General features: G+C 39.1%; 1 long non-coding RNA gene across 1 annotated transcript in view; it reads left to right on the top strand.

Annotated features, from left to right (window-relative positions):
* Nucleotides 1-15,517, top strand: part of LOC113138643 (uncharacterized) — an 86,922-nt gene that overhangs the window by 69,501 nt on the left and 1,904 nt on the right. The window contains exon 3 of the long non-coding RNA XR_003296477.2: nucleotides 15,371-15,480. This is a non-coding gene — a long non-coding RNA (uncharacterized LOC113138643). The remainder of the gene's footprint in view (nucleotides 1-15,370; nucleotides 15,481-15,517) is intronic.

A 15,517-nucleotide genomic window follows, 5' to 3' on the forward strand; every position in this document is an offset into this window, starting at 1 on the left:
GATAAGCAAGCAAGAGGTAGCAGTAGAAATGAGTTCATTGGACAGGGATGAGTTTTGAGAACCATCAGCCCAAAGGTTGTTTTTCTCTTGATCCAGGGAGAATGGGGTTCTCCCTCAGGATTTGACCTGGCAACCTGCAGGCCTAAAGTGAAGGCTCAGCCAGACTTGGGGCACAGGCTTCATATCATCTGGTTTCTATTCTCTCTGTTCTGTCCAATGAAATCTGACCTACTTTAGAGCAGAGCTGAATTATGGGCCTATCAATAAATACCATATTTACCCTTTGAAGTTGCATACATGATGGAAAGTAGTAACATGTCATGTGTTAAAGTTAGTACCTAGTTCCTTAGCACTAATCTACTGTGCTTGATGTTCCTGACTTTTGAAAACTGTTGCAGCTTTATCAGTTCTGACAGCAGCCAGGGTGACTGCTTTTTTTACTTTGCCCAAATGTCAGAACTATTTTCAATCTCCCTTCGACTTTATGTAGCCCCCGCAGAGGGCATAGTCTATCCAAGTGAGAAGAAGGAGAGGAGGGCGCATTACAGAGGCAAGATTGGCTTTGTATGGTTCGTGACAATGGTGGATAATTTTACCAGCTGGTGAATAGTCTACTCTTGATTCATTTGGAGGTGCCTATAAAAGCCTGTGTGTAATCTTCTTGCCTCCCACTCTATAACTGTGCCTCTCACGGAACAAGTTGCTTTTGTTAAAAGAAAAGATAGCCTAAGGTCCTTCTGATCCAACTTGCAAAATACAGACTACACACACATGGATAAGAGTCTTGATATTATTTATTGTTGTCCGTTATTTCAAGAAATGTTGTGTGGTTATGCTTTATGAGGACATGCAGCAAAGATCCTAGTCCAGATTTAAATTTAGAACTATGTGATTACAGAGTGTGCACCAAAAACCAGGTTGTCTCGAGAAGAACTAGGTTTGTAGTTTGATCACTTCTGAAGGCAGTTCTGTTTACACCTGCTCCACTGGGTTGAATAGCCTGCCTACACATACTCCTAATAAGCATTTATGGTGCTTGTGGGCACTATGTAGAGAGAAGCAACAGAAGTTGTTGTGGCTTCATGAGGTAGACAGGGTTGGCTAATTAAAGTCAGAAAAAAATGTTGCATTGCAAAGGCCCTGTAAGAACCACGACTGTCAGTTAAGGAGGGTGACCTGGCTATTACCTGCACGTTCATTGTCAATGAAGAGCTCAAGTTAAGGAGCTGCCTTCCCTTGAGAGGTCAGCGAAACCTGAGGTTAACCGTGTGGAAACAGCTGCCTGGGGTAATGAGTAACAGCACTTGTGCCATCCTGACTGGGTGAAAAATATCATGATGATTAAGAGGTCTGTGAGCAGAGGAGGGAGGGAGGGGAGTACAAAATCTCAATGTCTCAGTACAAAATGGGGTGAAATTAATCCGACATATGTAATTACAGCTAGTTACAGCCAAGAAGAGCTGGCAGCAAGGCAGGCAGAATCAAAATATATTAAAAGTGAAAGAATACTGGTTCAAATGCTTTTGCCATTTAAAGCAACACATAGAGACTAGTAGGACACAAACGTTTCTGTAAAAGGTATAATTGGGTTTGATTTTACAAGAACCTATGCTGTCTTATTTTCTGGTAGTCTATTTTAGCATTCCAGATGAGAGCTCACGCATGTACCATGTATGCTTGAGGAATGACACCCTTCTTTCAGAATTGACTTTATACTGCAGCGCATCTGTTGACCTAGTCATTGTGTCATTTCAGCGGTGCATAGGAGGAGGTGTGCAGATTTTGTTTGATATTCATTACAAGCCACCACATCAGCCCATCAAAGCTTTCCTTTGTGGAGGGGATCAAGCTGGAGGCAGGTTAAGGCTTTCCACAGACGCCTGCGGTTTGCTTTTACTCTTGGTTTCCTCTTCTGCTGCAATGTTCTTGAGCATCTCATCAGGGCAGGCAGCCCAAACCTCTGTTAAGCTTAACCTTTTCTTTGCGCAACCCCAAGGACATTCATGGAAGTTAAATGTTTTCTAACATTTTATACAAAAAGCAATGAATCACTCAATTATTGGCAGATTCATAAATTATCAAAATTAAAGTTGAAGCCCTACCCCCACGATTGTATGTTTTCAGACTTCATGTGCTGACAGCTGTATAAGTTTAGATAGAATGACTATGTGGATATCAGCAACTGAATTAATGCAATGTAAATCAGAATTCATGCAGGAATGAATATGCCATACAAACACACACCATTATTTAAATTCACATGAAAGAAATAAGGGAGCAATTGAGCAGAAAGTCATCTCTGTGAGTTATAAAGAGCCTGCTGAGCCTTCAGAGTCACTGAAGACCAGAAGAATCTGCCTCAAGATGTTTGACAGGCACAGATCCTCAGCCTCAAGGGCCATCTCCATTAAGATCATCCCACTTTGACCATTAAGGTCAGAGTTTCCATTTGAGTTTCAGATGCTAAATTGAAGGCCTTGTCTGTCATAGTGAGAGGAACTGATTGGAAAATTCACTTCCTGCATGGCTTTTTGACTAAATGACCTTTTGTTCATTTTATTGTATTGACTGCGGTCCAGAAAATTGTTTGCTCCATGCTGTATTTCTTTAAGGTCTTAGACTTGATTTAACATCCGGTTACCAAAAAACGTTAGTGCTCAGTTTCATTTTTTTTGTACATTTAAAAAATAGTGTTAAACTCTTTTCTGTTCTGCAGAAAATCAACATCAGACCAGTCTAGCAAAATGCAGAATCCTGTCTAAGATAGACAGCAAGCAGAGCTGCATCAAGCCAGCCATAAGTAGTACCAGCTAACGCTAAGATGTACTTATTAAATTATTGCATTGGTTTGAATGGCAGATGAAAAGACAAAGACATGGCAAATAAAAGATACATTTAATTCCTGTAACCTGTGTGCCATAAATAATTAATATAAAGTTTATTGTAGTTGATAGTGAGATGATACTGTATTTTTCGCCTTAAATCCGGTGAGCTTTTATTGATAGACTCTACAGGTCTTATAGCAATGAAACTAAAGCTTATTTCTTTTTCTCCAAGACACCGATTGGACAATACATAGTATGAGGAGAACTAGCAGAAGTTTTGTTTTGGACTTACTGAGGGAACCTGACACCCTCCCTCCATTCCTTCTAGATCAGTTGTTGGCCGTTTTTTCTCTTCTGGGCCTGAGCACCCAGCAGCAGGCTTCAACATGTGCAGAGATCTTGAAACTCTAGTCGAACCAGGAAAAAAAAGTTTCACAGGCTCCACTCAGTGTTTTAAGTTCTCATATTCTTAATATTGTGGATATTGGTAAGTTTAAAGGCAAAAGGTTCTGGCTATAAAACACTTGTATAGTAATTTAATACATATAATCATTTAATCACTGAAAAGTCAATGATTAAATTGTTACTCAGTTGTAGATCCCCAAACTGGCTCTACTAGGAGACATGATAGCACGTAAGAGAGCCGTAACAAGAGAATAAGCTGGGGAAAAAAAGAGAACGTTTACATTTCCCATCATGATGTACCTCCGTCCATCTGTATCTTTCTCCCTGTCTGCCCAGACACTTTCCCTTTGTACTTTGCAGGGAAAGTATTGAAAGCTGTGGAAAGATTCATCTTTCCTAAAAGACTGCTGACAACTGTCTAGTGTGCATTTAAAACTTTTACTGCCTCATTTCTCCAGGGCACTCAAATGTAAAGAGGCAGGGCCTTCCAGAAAGTGCTTAATCCCAAGATGAAAACAGGGGACCTCTCAGGTTTTTTTTTTATCACTTCAATTAAGAACATGCATCTCATTGTCATTAGTTTTTCTAAATGATTATCTGTACTTTTCTCATGGAGCCCTGCAGCTTTACCAAAAACCAAAGCCAAAACTGGGGAAGTGATGCATTTTTATAATAGCTGATTAGTCCAAAGAGACATACGTCATACATAAGATCCTCACACATCCTGGGGACATATCTTGGGTAAATAATTCATAATTCCAGTGTTCATCATTACATTGATTGTCCCCAGAAAAACAGATATACTATTGAAACTGTGATACTTCTTAGAAAGCTGTTTTGGAGGACATTTTTAAGTCCTACTTCCAGGCTGCCTGCATGATGGAGAAAATTGAGAGATCTTGAAGGATCAAAGCAGAATGCAAAAGTGTTGTTGCATGGGACTTCATGTCCTTCCTATTTACATAAGTAGGGATGAGTTACATTCAGTTGTACATACTTAGTGGCCCAAAAATGGACATAGTCATTTGTCAAAACATAGCATATACAAAATATAACAATAGATGTGATTTCAGCAGTGATCCATGACAAGAAAATGCCACCACAACGACACATTCATGCATTAATGTGACACATACACACAGCTGTTAGAGATTTAAAGAGGATAAGATAAGAGAACAAAGCTGGAATATCAAACTTATAAATACCACAACATGACTTGACAAGTGAGACACGAGGGCAGGAGGCAGTTTCGCCAAAGGATATCAGAAACACGCATTCCAAAATCTGTCAATTAGGTTGCGTCTTATTTATTTATGTATTTAGACTTAACAATTACAAGTTTAAACTCATTATTTTTTGGTTTGTCAAAAAAATCAGGTTTGGAAATCCTATGAAACATTTGCTGAAATATTGCATGAGATGTTTACGTGGCAAATGAACATATTGTTATGTGAGTAAGCAACTGTACTGCAAGTGTAATTGTGTGATTTGATTCAAGTGGTGCATGTTTTGCATTGGAGCAAAAACTTCCTAATTATAAATTAAGTATTTTGTGTGAGTATGGGGACCCCTGTGGCCCCTTATTACCCACCTCAGTTCTTTTTTTTTTTTTTTTTTTTTTTTTTTTTTTTGTAATCTAATCAAAGTTCCCAGCACACCAGGAGTCAAGGGAGAGAGGGGGGGATCTTCTGTTAGAAAGCTTACTGCAATTAAAATTTATTTAAGGCTTACAAGGAATCCTTTCACTCTCGAATAAATCACAATGAATTCCTCTGACGGACGAGATTTTCGCTCCCTATAATTATCCTCTTCTCAACTAGAGCTGAGAAAGCTCTTCTTTAACTCCTTGCAATACTTCAGAACTTCGCACTTTAATTAAATCATAAAATAACGACTGAAAATTCAGTACTTTCAAAAAGAGCACTACATGATTGATTGTATGAAACAGATCAGCCAGACGTCTTCACTGATATTGTTTTAAACATGTCATATATCACGTTTTTGGTGCCAAGGCGATGGTGGTGACTGAGTACTCTCATCCTGAGGGTTGTCACCATATGACACATTGGAACTGATTACAGGTTACCAGATACAGACTTATTCTCCTGCAGCTTCTGTTCCGTTGACTCAGACCAATATGCCGTTTTATGTTAAAAATAAAAATATTGAACTTTAGTACAAAGTTTAGGTTGATGATATCCTGCGTGGACACGGTGTCACCTGTTACCTTGTTTTGGCCTGCAGACATATCATACACTGGTTTTAACTTTCTTTAAGGTCTTAACAGCACTCCTATATTATCATATATATATATATATATGCAATATATATATATAAAATAAATATATAGAACAATCTATAAATGTAAAATATGGCCTCAGTCTGATGTGCTGAGAATATCTTTAAACCGTATCTCCTGCTCATAGCTGTTTTTGGAGTTCAGACATTTAGTGCTCAGGGTTTTTGTTTTCTGTTGTATAGGCTGTCCTCTTGCATATGACCTTTTCTTAATCAGGTTCTAAATATAATTTCATCATTAAGGTTTTTTTTTTTCTTTTTTTTTGACTTATACCGACAGTACTTAGTGTACTTAGTGTGAGGTAATTTCTTCAGACTTATCGGACACTATCTTTTCTTTTCCTTTTAATATGTTTTTAGGATTTCCTTGTGCTTACTTTGCCCTTGTGACCGAGTGTTGATTGAAATGCCTAATTTAACATGGGCCTTTTGTTGGCCTCGTCTTTGCCGTGAAGCTTTTTCTACTCGTCCAGAGGGGGCTGTGGTGTTGTTGACTGAGTCTGCTCTCATTATGCCTCTGTGACAGCGTGTCGTTGGGCAAGGCAGCAGAGCTGTCAGGTCTCTCTGTCACACTTCTCTGCAGGCAGGACATGGCCAGCCCACAGCACAGCTAGGGGTCCTAAAGACCAAGGGCAGCAGCACTCATCTCCAAGGATGCCTACCTTGGTTGTGTAGCAACCAACTCTGGCTGACAGCATTTGTTCGATTGTGTTTGGCTGCTGTGTGATGGAGCAGTGGATGTGGGGGTTACAGCGAAACTAACCAAACAACATGAAGTGGGCTTTTGTTGTCTCACTGAAGAGGAGGAGCTATGAGGAGATCCTACTATGTGTCCTTTCATGCCTCCAAGTCATGGGAAGAGCGAGCACATACACACACGCACCTACACACATACATACACACGCACACACATACATGCTGAAGCACAATGAGTAGTGTCACTTAAATCTTTTTAAAAATAGTTCTCAGCTTTTCAGGGTAAGCCTGGCCTGTGTATGTGATTTAAATAGCTCAGATAGGTACCATGAAATAAATTGTACTGACTAATCTGAGCATGTTGGTTGAGTTGTTTTGCTCTGTTGCCTCACAGCAAGAAGGTTCCTGGTTTGAAACCCATCAGGGGTCTTTCTCTGCGGAGTTTGCATGTTCTCCCTGTGATTGTGTGGGTTTTCTCCAGGTACTCTGGTTTCCTCCCACAGTCCAAAAACATGTATGTCAGGTTGATTGGTGACTCTGAATTGCCCATAGGAGTGAGTGTGAGTGTGTGAGGTTGTTTGTCTCTATGTGGCCCTGTGATGGACTGGGGACCTGTCCAGGGTGTACCCCTGCCTTTCACCCAAAGAGAGCTGGGATAGGCTCCAGCAGATCCCTGGGACCCTGGTTAGGAATAAGGGGGTATATGTGATGGATGGATGATTCATCCGCTTGTATTGTTTTGATTCACAGTTAAATATTAATTATTTGAATTAATATAAGGTAGTTGAAGTAGAAAATAATCCCCAATACAATTTCCCAGAATTGATTGTGCCTTCAGGTTACTTGTTTCGTGCAACCTTTAATTACTATATTTTGTTGCGGATTTGACAAAAAGCCATGAGAAAAAACCTCCACTGTGCCATGTTCAAAATCATTAACTCAAAATTGCCTATAATAGACTACAAACTTGTTATTCATTTATTCATCTTTTTTCCTGCCAAGTAATGAAGTTTCACAGTAAAAAAAAAAAAAAAAAAAAAAAAGCCCTGGGACCAGTAAGCCAGTAAGCACTTACATTTGTTTCAAAATGTGAAATATTTGTGCTTTTGCATAAAGCAATTATTCAGAAAATGCTATCGGATAAAATTTTCTCATGTGATTAACTGTAATCCCAAAAACATCAGCAACAATTGTTTCAGTCAGTGTCCCAGAATAACACCTATACATCTACACAGTCAAATGACAAAGCCCTAGTCTCTGTAGTAATTCTAATTCTCAGCAAAAGAGGGAGTAACGTGACCTGAATCTTGATTGTTGCCAAACTGAATTTTAATGTTTAGAACCATAAAATAATGAAGTTCTGCTAAAATTTGCCAAATGCTTTTTAATTTCATCCCGAGCCATGATCTATAACTAAACCTAACCACATCGGAAAGTGCTTCTAGAGGGCAGCATATTTGGGTATTTTAAATTTGAGGACATTGGCTAATCAATAAAATGACCAAAATTGTAGTTATATTTAAGAAATGTCAACGTCTTCACTTCAGTATCAACAGGACTCATACGTGTAGGTTTTTTAATTCTGGATTTTGGATTCCAGTAAGTTTAGATTTCACAACATGCCTGTGAATACAGTAGCAAACAGCCACAGACTGCTGGCAATGACTGACTGAACCAACTTCCTCTTTCTTTCATCTCCCTTCTAATCTTCTGTTTGCACAGCTCTCTGTCTTGTCAGCGTAGTTTGTTTAGGTTTTATGCCCGTCAATACAGATGTATTCCTGCGTCTCAGCTCACATCTAAAAAGATCATCGGTGATAGATTTGCAGGCAGAACATTTCCACAACCCGAATCCCAGGCTTTGTCTGGAAAATGATTAAGACTAACAGCGTGTTTCACCCTAAACAGCAGCAAAGAAAACATTCTTGTGCTAGTGAAAGTCTGATGAAATTCAGCCATCCAAGAGGTGTTCAGGATCATCTGCAGCAAAAATACAAGTCGTCGTCCCCCCCCCCCCCTTCTTCAAACTCATATGGTACAATATGCTGATAGCTCTGGCTCTGTCACAAGTGGAGCTCTATCAAAATTGCTTATGTTATGTGTTTCTGTAAAATACAGGGGCATATATATCATTGATGGATTTTAACCCAAAACTGAATATTAATATTAACATTGGTCTTGAAAAATTGCAGTGTCAATCAGACTAACATTATAAAATCCAGCATGAATAACCTCAGTAATAAAATCTTATGTCTTGTTAGGTTAAACATTCAAAAACTAAATCAAATCAGCTGTTTTTTCAGTTATATGAAGATTGATATACTATATATTATATATATTGTACAGATCAAACAAAAGCAAAATGTTTTACTTTCTTTTACTTTAGAGATTTTAATGCCAGCAAGCAGTTAAAAAATCAAAACAAAAATCAAAACACTAACATTGTGGGATTATGGCTGTGTTGGTTTATGAAATCGCACTGAAAATGTGCTAATGAGACTAATAGAGTAATAAAGGAATACTTTTACTGACATAAGGAAGTATGAATGTTAAGGTGTTCACTTTTATTCCGTGCTGACCCGCCCTGCTCTGCAGAGAGAAAAAGGCCGTTGTTTTCCCTCGACCTCTGCAGTCTGAGTCACGCTGGAACATGTAGGCAACAGACAGAGTTTGACAGTTTAATATTTATGCTGTCAATCCCAGGGGCTAACATTGGTAATTAGGGGAGGTGATTCTGGACAGATGTGGACGTAGGGACAAAAGGGCCTTTTGTTTGGTTCTTACGAATGCAGTCACATTTCCCATGACAGCATCAAAAATAGGCCTGAAGTCATTGGCAGCCCGATAGGTTCAAGCTAAACGTGCTGAATGAAGTCACATTTCTTCATGGCGTGCCGTCACTCTCGGGTGGATCACCACATCAAGCAGCATTAGAGCAAGACGTTCTATTGACTTTAGAGCAATTAGCAGCATCTCTTTCCTGAAGGTTACTCAAACTAAACTGAATTGTATTAATGTAACAGCTCAATATTTTGCCAACAGTGAAAATGAAAATACAAGCAGGTGTGTGTGTTGTGGTTACAGAGACGGGTCTGTAAGCAAAGAGTCACAGGTGCGACTCTGTCAGCTGCAATATTTCCTGAGTGCAGGCAGGACACTGAACAACTGTAACAGTTTCAGTCAAAGAAAATACCCTGCAACCTTTTTACTTTGATATTTTTATACGTTACATTGCTTAATATCCCGACAATAGTTGACGTCTTAGTATTTTCTTTTTAGGATTCTTGCCAAAATCTACTTTTCCCAGAAACAATACCTATGGAAACTGTGACTTGGTGTTTCTGTCTGATCTTTTTAATCTGCATATTAAATGCTATTATGTTGCTAAAACAAAGACATCTTTTCCAGACCTGATTCACATCAGTCCAACCTTATAGTGGCATTTTTACAACACATTCACTTTTTTAGCTGCAGCATCTTGCATCTTAGTTTATACTAAAATGGGCAGCTTGACTTTGTAGGAAGATACACAAGTGATTTTAATAACAACTCGATTTTAATAAGTAACCCCAGATTTGTATTTAAAATAAATACATTTATTACAGGCCAAAGTCTTGAAGAAATTCACCAACTGTGATGGTAAAAACAAAAATTTGACAATGAAATCTTTTTAGTTGACACTACAAAAGTCTCCCTACAAGTGTACTGATTTGCACTGTTAGCTCCTGTAGAAAATATAAACTCAAAACCATCGATTTAGGTCTAGAATTATGTTTTAGGTCACTCAACACTGTGTCGATATTGATATCAACACTAATACATAAATATAGATATATGCTGGTACAGAAATAGCCTGCACCAACCACTTTCCACCATTCACACTAAGCTGTGGTCACTGGCAGCCTAATAGCCTCAGCTCTGACTCTCCTCTGTATGAACTGTCTGACCACTGACCCACTCTGTTTTCCATCCTAACATCACACACCACCAACACCACAAACTGCCACTTGTTCTAAGTAACACATCAGGTAATTCATACATAAATCATAAGTCACACTTGGTCTATGATGAGTGAAAAAAGGAAATGATAAAGAAAACATACCTAAGTGAGGCACCCACATAATACTGCTAGAGCTTTATTCCAGAGCCCATCCCATAAAACTTTAAATACATGTTACTAGTGAACATCTCCTATATTGAAATATAGTATTAACATTAAAGATTACAATTCAAACATTTTACATATATACTGCATATAAAGTCAAACAACGAACCCAGTGATGCATATACAGACACGTTTATTCACGCATCTGCCAAAACTAGTAAAACCCCCAAATGAACCTGACACTAATTATTAAAGTAAAGCACATTTTTTGCAGCAGCAGCTGATACTTTGACAAATTTGTCAACTTCATGAACCAAAACTATAAACCACAAAGCTTATCCTCCTGCAAGATTTTCTTTCTCATGAATCTGCACTCAGTACCACCTAATGACAAAGTGAAAACTGAATTTTAGGAATGTTTGTTAATTTATGAAAAAGGGAAAACTGTGGTACTGAGTGCAGATTCATGAGGAAGAAAATCAGTAAGTCCTGCAGCCTAAGAGAATGAGAGGGGGGGGGGGTGAAGGAGGTCTGAATTTTTTCTGATTGCACTGTTACAATATTTATTTTATTTTCTTCCATGTCAGCCCACCTGGGCAGAGAGTGAGAATGGAGTCCAGGTAGATGCCATAAACACTAAGGCTTTATTATGTTGGGCAAACAAAGCCAATAGTCATTTAGTTGTGTAATGAGATGGAAAGGACAGGTTATAACCACAGGTTGAAGTGAACAGCCAGTAAAGACAGAAGACATAACTACAGACTGAAGAGGATGATTTTCCCGTAAAGTCTCTGATAATGTTGCTGTGGTGAACTGCAATTCCAGGTGTGATTAGTTCGTTGTTTCTAATTCACGTTGTCACATCTAATTCTGCTCTGTGGCTTGGCAGGCTCGAGCTTTTCTCACACCCAAATGAACTGAAGAAAAACTCTAATGAGGTGAAGGAATGTGTGCCAAGGGTGGTGTTAGTGCATAGAGCTGGCATTATTTTCATTTCTCACCAGTTCATTGTGGAATATGGTCTGCAGCTGATTTAATGGTAATAAAAATAATAATTATGATAGTGTTACCTTTTAAAAAGGCAAAACACAAAATGAAGCATGTATCTAGAGATGCAACCATCAGTCGATAATGTTTGGTTTATAAAGTGTCAGAACATAGCTGAAAATAAAGCTTGTTATTGAGCAATATGTTCTACTTTGTGTGATGAGGGTCCGCCTCCTCATGCTCTTCTGTTTTATCTCCCCTTTGACAGAGAAAGAGGCCCTGCAAACAGCAACCTTTGCACCTCTCTTAGCAGCGCTACTCACTGAGCTCAAGCACTTCTCAATTCATACACAAAAATATACTTCACACCTGAAAAAATGGCTATTGTGCAGCCCTTTCTCTTCAGTGAAGCGGGGGGGGGGAGACATATTCAACAACATACTGAGATCATCACATAAAAGAAGAAAAAGCACAGGCTCCTGTTCAGTTATTGGCCTTGAAATGTTTATAGGTTTTTCCAAAAGAGCGATTGAAGAGTGAAACATTTGACAATAGGCCTGAAAAAACTCCAACAGCTTGGAACCTTTATGAAAGTGCCAAATATGAATCACTGCCGTGCAGATGCCAGACTGGCCTTTCCTGTGTTGCTAAGAGAGTCCCTTGGACTAGAACAGGCCGGGCAGCCAGAGGGGGGTTAAGTGTTTCGAATGGCTGTACAGCATTGAACAGTAGATATGACTTGATGCTGCTATTGCTGCCCCACAGCATGGGTGGTCTGCGCTTGATTTTATACTGCCACCTATTAGCACTATGAGCCAGTGATTTATGCAGCTGTCAACTTCATCAGCTCTGTCAGCCACTGGTGAATTGTGGGTATGTTGCCAAAGCCTTCCCTCTCTGCACCTCCTACTTTGGGGCTAAAGTAAACCACCCCTGAGAGCAGAAAGCAGAGGAAAAATACTGTTAGGGAGAAAAATACAATTTAGATAAATAACAACCATGCATACCACTGAGGCCTCCTCTGTGGAGAACTTCCAGGCTAAACATCTGCCTGACTGCACATAAGGGCGAGACTGTTTGAGTTAAAGCAAGGTGAGAATGGAGGAATTAATGGTTGAAACAGCCAGCCAACAGTTGAACTGCTTGGGGATCAGTCAAAGACGGCATATAATTATTCTGGCCAAGTGTTACCAAGAAAATGCTGCATAGAGGAAAATAAATAATAGCTCTATTCATTGCAGGAGATATTTGTAAAAATACATGTGTGTCTTGCTTCGTGCTGTGCTTGAAAACACAACGTGTTTAAGGGAAAAATCTGTTGAACATTAGTTGATCAAGTGAGTGGTGAGGTATTTGCGTCAGGTTACAGTGCAAAGTAATGGAAACTATGGGTTACAGCTCTTTTTGTGCAAGTTAATAAAGAAAAAGGTGTTATTCCCTGTGAGCAGAGCAGAGTAATGAGCTTTTGCTTAGTTATAATGAGGCTGCTAGATTCATGCTGGACTGCCAGATGAAAGAAAGGTGGACTGTGCATATGAGTAATTTACAGTATATAATTCTTTACCATAATGAGCAAATTAGCAAGAAAAGCACTTGGGCCAGTGCTGTGAAGCTCAAGGGGCTGCATTTAAGATTAAAAGACTGATTTGTGGAAGGCATTAGTTTTTCAGGTGTCAGAGGCTAATTGGTTTTACCGCAGTTGCAACCGAAGAATGTTAAACTTTAATAAACACCTGTTAAAATAATACTCGTGCCAGCGAGTTTGTGGGAAATGTCCTGTTGATATAGAGGCAAGGAAGATCAGAAGATATAATGGTTTGAATCAATTATTGTCAGACTTGTACCTGAGGGGATATTTCTGCAGTTGCTAAGGATTAATGTGGAAAGTCGAAACCTATATATTTAAAAAATCCACAAGGTGTTTAGGAAGAAAAAAACATTGTGTAATCTTTAGATAAATTTACCAGTTGTTACTAACAACAATATGATGACTGTCTTCCCATTGAGAGGGCATTGAAACTAGTTAGCAAGTTTGTTTTGGCATGCAGATGTCTCGTGTTTGCACGTCCTCTAGACCTACATCACAGATACTCTCAGTGAATTGTTGGTATTGGCTGCATGCAGGGTGTGACTGGTGGCGAAGGCCTCTTCTTGGTGTTAAGTGGTTTGCTTATTTTATGCTGGGTCAGAAGCACAGGTCATACTTATAAGATGAGAAAAGCCTGTTAAGGTCACATGCTAGCTTTCCAGATGACAGAAAGTGTGATCAAACAGTTTCCAATTAGAACCCTATAATTTAGTAACATTATGATATTAAAGATGGCAGCTCGGTTTTCCCAAGCAAAACTAACTTCACAAGCGGCTGACCATAATTTGGGGTTCTGTTGCATTTATACAGTGGGTTAATGGGGCAGGAGGAGGTTGTGTGTGTGTGTGTGTGTGTGTGTGTGTGTGTGTGTAATTGTATAGCTATCTTTGTGAGCACCATTTTGAGCATATTTCTATCAAAGTGAGGACATTTTGACAAAGTGAGGACGTGTGCGTGTGTGTGTGTGTGTGTGGTAGGAGTTGCTGCACAGACACAGAAGTATTCTGAAGCTGGTTGGTAAGCATTCAAATATGCATTTCTTTGGTCCAGAAACAACACGAGTGGAGGATAAAAGGGCGGAGAGTAAGTAGGAGCATGAATGTGTTACAGGGGAGGCTTTTTGGCTTTTGGCTGTTACTGTTGGGGGAAAAAAAAACAGGGAAGGAACATTTTACATACATCACACAGGACTGAATATACAACAGCGGTGACTGCTGACAGTTGTCATGGCGATAAAGGAAAATAAGCAAAAACAAAGAAAACATCTTGTTACTTTTCATAAAACCTGATTAAATGTGTTAGTTGGTGAGCTTTAGAGGTGCTAGTAGGCAGATTGAGTTACCTTCAGACAAAGCCAGGCTAGCTGTTTCCCGTGTTTTCAGTATTTATGCTAAGCTAAGCTAACCAGCTGCTGGCTCCAGCAGCTTCATATTTAGCCCACTGGGATGTGAACGGTATTGCTCACATATAATTCTCAGCAAGAACTCAAATAAGCCAATTTCCCAAAATGTAAACTATTCCATTAAAAGTGCATGTTATTATAATAATAATAATAATAATAATATTAGTGTGAAAAAATTTGTGGCATCTAGTGGTGAACTTGAAAAATGCACTTACTCACACCCGAACCCTCCCACAAAGGAGTGTACGGTGGCCGTCACCTTAGGAAACAAAAACAAAATGTGATTCTCAGTCTAGAGCCAGTGTTGGGTTGGTCTGTCCAGGGCTACTGTAGAAACATGACAGTGCAACATGGCTGCCTCTATGAAAGGAGACCTGCTCCCTATGTAGATTTAAAAGGCTCATTCTGACATTAAGAAAATATAGCAGTTAGTATTTTCCAGTGACAACATGTTAATGAATACTAGGTAGGTATATTCCATTTCTGCTAATAGTTTACTCTAAATATTACACACTAAACCTTTAAATTAGAAAAACTTACCACGTAGTTTAATTCCACCATCATGTTTTCAAAAAACTGGTTACACTTTTAAAAGCATAATTTAGAAACTCAAGAAATTGAGTTTCCAAAAATGTTTGAGAAAAGTACTTTAAGGATTAAAAAAGCTGTCTATAATCCAAAGGCAGTTTTAAAAGAACTGATTGATCTAGTTTTTACATTATAAAAAGAGAGCTCACTTAACAAGCCTTCACACAATCCCAACATCATTTGAATAAGGGGCTGCAGCAGTGGGGCCTTTTAGCATGTGAAATGCATGTGTAGCAGCAGAAAGAAAAGTTTGCTCAGTTCAGTGAAGTGTTGTGACCCTTCATGACCAGGGTGTCAGCGAAGCACGTAGGAAGAATTCAACGGGGCAAGGGGAGCTGAGGATTCATGGGGAGGCTGAGTCAACAGCTGAGCCGAATCCCCAGAGATTTCTGGTTGTCTTATTCTGCCTCACTTGCCTACTCCATTGACTTTTTCATTAACCCCTTATCAAAATGTTTGTCTCTCCCATACTCTAGTGACCTTCACCAAACCTCTATGCACCTACCCCCCAGACAAGATCCTGGTTCCACCTTGTGGTCAGATTCAGACAAGGATTTGATTTGAGGCCGTCCTTACACTGACATAGGTAAGCTTTTCGTTTTTTTTTTTTTTTTAAATCTGAG

Source organism: Mastacembelus armatus, chromosome 9, assembly GCF_900324485.2.
Source record: "Mastacembelus armatus chromosome 9, fMasArm1.2, whole genome shotgun sequence".
Taxonomy (NCBI): domain Eukaryota; kingdom Metazoa; phylum Chordata; class Actinopteri; order Synbranchiformes; family Mastacembelidae; genus Mastacembelus; species Mastacembelus armatus.